Genomic DNA, 7,163 nt, shown 5'->3' on the forward strand with positions numbered 1-7,163 from the left:
CTCCTCCAAGATAACCCGGTCCCTAACCACTCCCCTCTTTGTATCTGCCTCCAATTTCCTGGCCATTCCTATGAAATATTGACTTGCTGATGTATCCTTTGTGAAGATATTCTCCACTTTCTTGAAGATGTTAATAAGCTTGTATGTGTTCATTGTAAAGTCAATGTAAAACTTTTCAACACTATTTTACAAAGTTATAGTTCCTTCTGGGAGACTTGATTACATCATGACTGTCCTATGAAAAGGAGATTTTTCTGTGAAAGGTTGGGTATTTGTCTTGGGTCACAACTGTGGAGGCAGTGCTCTACATTTTCTCTGTTATCCCTTGAGGAAACTGTCTTGGGTCTTTGACCTGATTTTTTAATAAGTGGTAAAAGAGAGTGAACTTTGAAATTGCCAAGACCCCCTCAATTTTCACACCACACAGTAAGTGACTTGCATGAAATCACAGAGCTAGTGAATGTCTCAGGCAGTATTTGAACTTAGGACTTTCCAACCCCAAAAGTACCACCTAGCTTTCTCAGTCTCTATGTGTCTGTCTATGTGCCTCTGTCTCTCTGTCTTTGTACCATTTCTTCTTTTAAGTCATTATTCATATCCATCCTTCCACTACATGTCCCAAATCCAGGTCCTCAGAGGTACAGCTGGCACATGGGTTCAAAGATGAATCCTTTCCCTTACTAGCTGGTGGACTAATTCCCCTCTCTGGTGTCTGTTTTCCCCTATATGTAACAGAAATAATGAAACTCCCTCTGTTCCCTCTCTCACAGCAGAGTTATAGATAAAGTTTCCAGCCTCAGAAGCTGTGTTTATATAGTCAATTCATTACCATTTAGTACTTTTACATTAAGATTTTTAAAACGGTCAGTAGGGTGCAGCTAATGTCAAATTGGGTTCTGGCTGAAGGACCATCTGGAGGCTATTGGCTCCAATGCCTGGGCAATGTACTGAAGGGAAATCTTACCCAAGAAGCAGCATGGAGCCATGAAGAGCAGAAGGAATATACCAAGGACCCTCATGATCAGCCTTCTTTAGCTCTACCTAAAGCTGAAACTGAAAGGTTTCATCAGAGAGTAGAAGTCCTGAGTTCAGAGGAACTTGAGAGGCCACCATTTATAATCCTCACAGGGACTGTGGATGCCACCTACTGAATTACATCATGCCCTCAGGTGACCACTGCCATAGACCAGCCCTAACAAGATCTCCACCCTCTTGGCTCACTTGCCTTGTGACAGACATTGTCCATGGCCAAGCAATTTCACTGCCCTGCTCCCAGTCAGCCCCAATTTCTTTTTCCTCTGTGTGTATCTAGGATTGTGGGTGATTTGTCTCTTCCTGCCCACCTGAGGATTCTAGTGAGGAGATTTGTTTATGTCCCCATCCTTAGCCCGCAAGCTTCCCTGCCCTGTATATCCCTCTCTCCCTGTGTCCCTCTATTCAGCCTTCCTCCTTTATTAATTTATGTGTGACCCCAGCACCTTACCTGGGTTGATTGTGCCCCAGAGCCTTGCTAATTCTTGTCACATTCTCTAGGACTCCATCCCATGTATGTGGATGTAGTCAGTTTGTTGGAGTATATGTATGTGATTGTATGTTTATTTATGTATATATGTATATAAATATATATATATGTAATTTGTATATTTGTATGTGTGACATCTAAATGATGAAGTAAAAAGAGAGCTGAGCTTGGAGCCAAGAAGATCTGAACTCAAATCTAGCTCCAGACATTACTAGCTCTGTGACCCTGGGCAAACCACTCTACTTCTGTCTGCCTCAGTTTCCTTAACTATCAAACAAGAATAACAATGGTACCTACCTCCCAGGGTTATTCTGAGGATTAAATAAGACATTTGTAAAGCACTCTGAACTTGGTCTGGAACATAGTAAAAATTTAATGAATGCATGTTTATTTCTTTTTGCCCCCCAGCCTGTCATAGCGGGAATCAGAGTAATTATCTATTCTATCAATAGGCTGAGTTGGACTAGATAATCTATGCAGTTTCCATATAGATCTGAATTGTAGGGCATTAAAAACATGTGAGATGATGGTAAACCTGCTGTTTGACCTCAGAGAACTTGGGTTTTGATCATACCCCTGCTGTTCCTATTTTCTGTGTGAGCTTGAATGAGTTATTTAGCGTACCCAAACCTTAGTTTCCTAATCAATAAATTGGTATATGGGATAGAAGACTAGAAAAGCTTTGAAATCTCTTCCAGTTCTGGACATATGATTCAATATGCCCTCCTATATACCTGGTAGGGAAAGAATTTTGTTTTCTCTTTTGAAAGTATGGAACCCTTCCTTCTCTCATGTTATCTATATAGCAGCCATGAGGTAAATAAGACTGGAGGTATTCTTCCCATTTTACAGATGAGAAAATAAGGCCCAGTGAGCTGAAATGAAACCTTCAGGGTTAAAGAGTGGCTAGCAGCTGAGTCAGAACTAAAAATCTTTGTCTCTTCACTCTTTGTCCACTAAGTCATCATGCTTAGGGATGGGGAGAGAAGAAAGAAATAGATAAGAAGCAACAATCTCTCTCTGTATGACCTTTCATATACATTCCTGGTCAAATGGGTGAGGGAAAGTCTCACAATGAAAACATTTGAAACTCAAATGAAATCCTGGTTTTAGGCCCACTTGGAGAGAGGGTGACCACCAACCAATTCTCAATATAGAGAACATTATTTTCTCTTGTCTGGAAGATGCTTGTCTCTTGTTGTGTGTGACTCCTGCTTTGGAGAAGCCTGGCCTCTGACACAGTCCAACCAGAGAGACTGAAAAAAGTGACACCACCAGGATTTTAAGTGATGAATCAAAGAAGTTTGCAATCTCATGGCTAGGGAGGAATGGTGTGAATGGAGACAGGAGGTAAGCAGGCAAACTCAGATTAACTTGGCAATGTGATTATGTGCCTTTACTCTCTCTAATCCATTGTTACTACCCAATAAATAATTATAAATTAATATTCAGTCTCCAGAGAATATAATCCTAAAATAAGTGCTGCTCTCTCCCAGATGCCATTGCCTTTTGACCAAAGCTGGAAGTCATGCAGCTACAATCCTGGAGTTTCCCCAGATCAGCATTAACTAGAGGAGACCTCTTCCTTGGGTTGGAATTTATTCTCCTTTCCTGGGTAGAAGAATCTCACCACCAGCCCTCTCCTTTGGACTTCTTTTCTGTCCAAATTCTTGGGCATTATCTTATACCTGAATTCCCATGTGATAAGGAGGGGAGGGTTGTATCTATTCCCATCATCTAATTTCCATCCCATCATTTTTTATTCCTCCTTCTATCCCTTTATCACCTTTCTAGTTTTCTACTATAAAAGACCCCTATGTGACAAGAAACACTGGCAGTTTTAATGCTCCAGCATTGGGCTGGCCCCACAAGTGTAAGTCGCTCTTAAATAAGCCTGATTTGCTTCTAAATTTTGGTCTGCCTCAGTTCACATTCTTACTCCTATTCTTCTCTCCCAATTGGCTTGAGGTAAAAAAAAAGGGTTTTAGGGATATGGGCTATTAAATTTATTTTTTTCCCCTTGACTCAAACCTAATTTCTGTGCACTAAGAAAGTTTATTTACTTCTTTACGGTGGTAGAAGACTATGGTTATGGACAAAGGACAACCTTCTACTTTAAGGAGCTGAGAGAGATATGTTTTGGGAATAAAAGTGATGTGAAAACAAAAGGGTAGCTAGATGGTACAGTGGTTAAAACATTGATGCTAGAATCAAGAAACTCTGAGTTCACATCTAACTTCAGACACTAGTTGTGTGACCCTAAGCAAGTCACTTAACCCAATCTACTTCAGTTTCCTCACATGGAAAATTAACCACTCAAATACGTTTGGCAAAAAAATCTCAAATGGAGTCACAAAATGTTAAACATGGCTGAAATGGTAGAACAACAACAAAAACAAAAGATATCAATGGCAGTACTTTTTATAAAAAGAGAAGGAGGGAAAAGAGAAAATGTCTATTGAATGGTTTGCTCAGAAAGTTTCAACCTGAGAAAGGAAATTTTCTTCAGACTGCTTTAGTTAACTGTAAGGGTTACCTGTGCTAGACCCAGTTCTAACTAATTGTTAGTTTTCAGTGTGAGTATTTACATCTCAGAAATGTATCATCATTACACATCTGGGTTTGATTTATTGTTTTGTTCATTGTTTTTGTCTTGGGGTCAGAAAGACCTGGGTTCAAAGCCAACCTCAGACACTTAATAGCTGTGTGACCCTGGATAAGTTTCTTAATCTTTGGTTACCTAAGTTTCCTTATCCATAAAACGATAATAAGAATAGCAACTTACCTCCCAGGGTTATTGTGATCATCAAATGAGATAATAATTGAAAAGCTCTTGGCGCATAGTAAGCTCTATATAAATGTTAACTCATTATTAGCTATTATTTTTTTCTAGATTTATATTGTGTATATCCCTGAATTCTCTTCCTATATTTCCTCTGCCTCCCTCAAACCTATTGTTAAAGCTTTCTTTTCCAGCACACACCTGCTCGCAGACCCCAGGGCGAGAGGAAAGAACATTGTGAGTCTTCTCTAAATCAGCTTGTTTTATAGAGCTTCAGCAGTATAAAGGATATCACACATCATCTAGTCTTGTTTTCTATTTATTTTACAGACTATACCAGCAAAGCAGAAAGAGAAGTCATTCAACCCTCATAACATTAAATCTCAGATTTGGAGGGAGCCACCAAGGCCTCCAGTCCAACATTTCCCCAAGCAGAAGACCCTTGCTGAGCATTGTCACCACGAAAATATGGTTTTCCAAGACTGTGAATTGACAAAACTGTAAAGGTTTCGGCCAAACTGTAAAGATAATTTTTAGTGTCTTGATTTAAATAAAAAATAAGTGAAGTGGTCACCATGGGAAAATTCCCAAATATGAATATACCCAAATCAACTGGGTTTTATGGAGATTTTAATTAATATAAATAAATGAAGGAATTAAAGGGAGAGAGAGGGAAGCAGGGAGAGAGAGAGAGAGAGAGAGAGAGAGAGAGATAGTGAGAGAGAGAGAGAGAGAGAGAGAGAGAGAAAAGAGTAGAAAGGGCCTAGGCCAAATGGCCTAGGCCTGAGCCTTAAGGGAGACTAATCAGTCTTTATCACTCACCACAAGATCTCCCCAGCAAGCTCTAGTCCTTCATTGAAATCCTCAACTCCTGAATGGAGTTCAGAGACCCTCCTCTGAAACTGAACTGAATTCTCCTTTTAAGACATTTTCTCTTATGTCACCTCCCCTACATTTTCACATCTACCAATCACAGTAGATGCTTTTTCCCAGGACTGCCCATTCTTAGTTCTCACCACTCTTTACTCCTCACCTTCTCTGGGTAGATTATATCTTCTGAGTACTTCACACCTCTTTTGTTAAACTTGCCTTTTGTAAGTTGCTTGACTTTTTAGTGATTAATTTAACCTTTATAGGTGGTTAGCACCTTTTTGTATTAGATCTAAAGATAGACCTAGCTTGGGGTTTTTGCTTCACTATAAGTATGAATTGGGGACTTTACATTGTTCAATCAGGAATTTACAACTTTATCTTCCCCTAAGGGACTGTCCGAGTAGGGTGGAGAAAATTTAAAAGTTCTTAATACATTTCTGATCAAGTACCTCCATTGTTAAAAATGGGGAATAGCTTAATCAAATCTTCTGAAGTAGAGTCTAAGCAGTTTTAAGATTCACAGCATCCCAGAAAGGTGGCCAGAGGAATCTCTGCTTCAAGAACTGAGTCACTGGGAAAGTTAGTACCTGTTGCTGCAGCTCATGACACTTTTTGCATGACTTTCATTGCTAAGAAAGTTTCTCCTTTAAATGGAGCTGAAAATGGCCCCTCTGAGATGGCTGCCAAGTTTTCCTACTTTCCTACTTCTGCTTGGGGCCAAACACAATAAATCAGATCTCTCACTCATCTCTCTCATAACAGCCCTTCAAATATTTAAAGACAGTGATCTTATTCCACCTGGAGTTTCTATTATATTGGCTAAATATCCTCACTTCTTTCTTTCATCTGCATCTGATTGGGCATGGCCTTCAATCTTCCCAATATCCTCATTGACTTCTTCTGGACACACTTCAGCTTCTCAGAATCTTTCAGGAAATATCAGAGCCATCATCACCCTCATTCTGAAACCCATATCTCTATTAATGCAGTCTAAGGATACATTGTGGTAAGTAGGAGGTACAGTGGATAGAATGTCAGGCCTAGAATCAGGAAGTCTCACCTTTATGTATTGGGTTTTGGGGTTCCCTGGTGACCCCAAGTCCCTAGAGGAATCCCAGGCCAGAAAGAGCATGTGAGGAATTCCAGGGTCACTGACTCCAGTCAAAACAGATAAGGAGGTCCTCCTACAACATCCACAAGTTCAAATCTTAACTTACTTACTAGTTGTATGATCCTGGGCAAGTCACTTAACCCCATCTGCCTTAATGTCTCATCTGTAAAATGAGATTCAGAAAGACATGACAAAGTACTTCAGGATCAAACCCCAAGCTGAGTTACTCCCCTAACTTCAAGCCACCTGAAAGTGGAGATAAAATGGAGGGTAGTGAAGATGATATGGAAGCTGGTTGTTATTTTGGTAATTTTTCACTGTGCCCAAAGGTAGGGAAAAATTAGCAGACTGGAGAAACCAAACACCCTCCTCCCTCTTGCATCTTACACCTTGGAGAGAAGATCTAAGCAGCTAACTCCTTTCTACTCTCCACCCTCCAATTTAAGAGCCTAGAAAAGATAGGTAGCCTTTACCCAGAAGCCTATGTAGTTTTCCATTAAGAAAGACAAGCATGCAGGCAGGCAAAAAGGAAGGAAGGAAGGAAGGAAGGAAGGAAGGAAGGAAGGAAGGAAGGAAGGAAGGAAGGAAGGAAGGAAGGAAGGAAGGAAGGAAGGGAAAAAGGACATAATCACTTATTATTGTAGCAAGAGTATGATTGATAGGCCTGGATTTCGAAAGCCACTGGGTCAGGATTCTAAGCTGTTGAACAGAGCAGATTTTCCAACAGTCAGTTTGGAGCTGGAAGTGAAGTCTGTAAGGTAAAGATCTGATCTCTCTTGAACTCTCCTGGACAGCTAGCAAGCAGCCTCTGAACACCACCATACAAGGGTGAGAGGACATGTCCACACTCTGTGACAATTAAAATAGTATTTGGC

The sequence above is a fragment of the Monodelphis domestica genome, chromosome 1 (genome assembly GCF_027887165.1).
Source record: "Monodelphis domestica isolate mMonDom1 chromosome 1, mMonDom1.pri, whole genome shotgun sequence".
Taxonomy (NCBI): Eukaryota; Metazoa; Chordata; class Mammalia; order Didelphimorphia; family Didelphidae; genus Monodelphis; species Monodelphis domestica.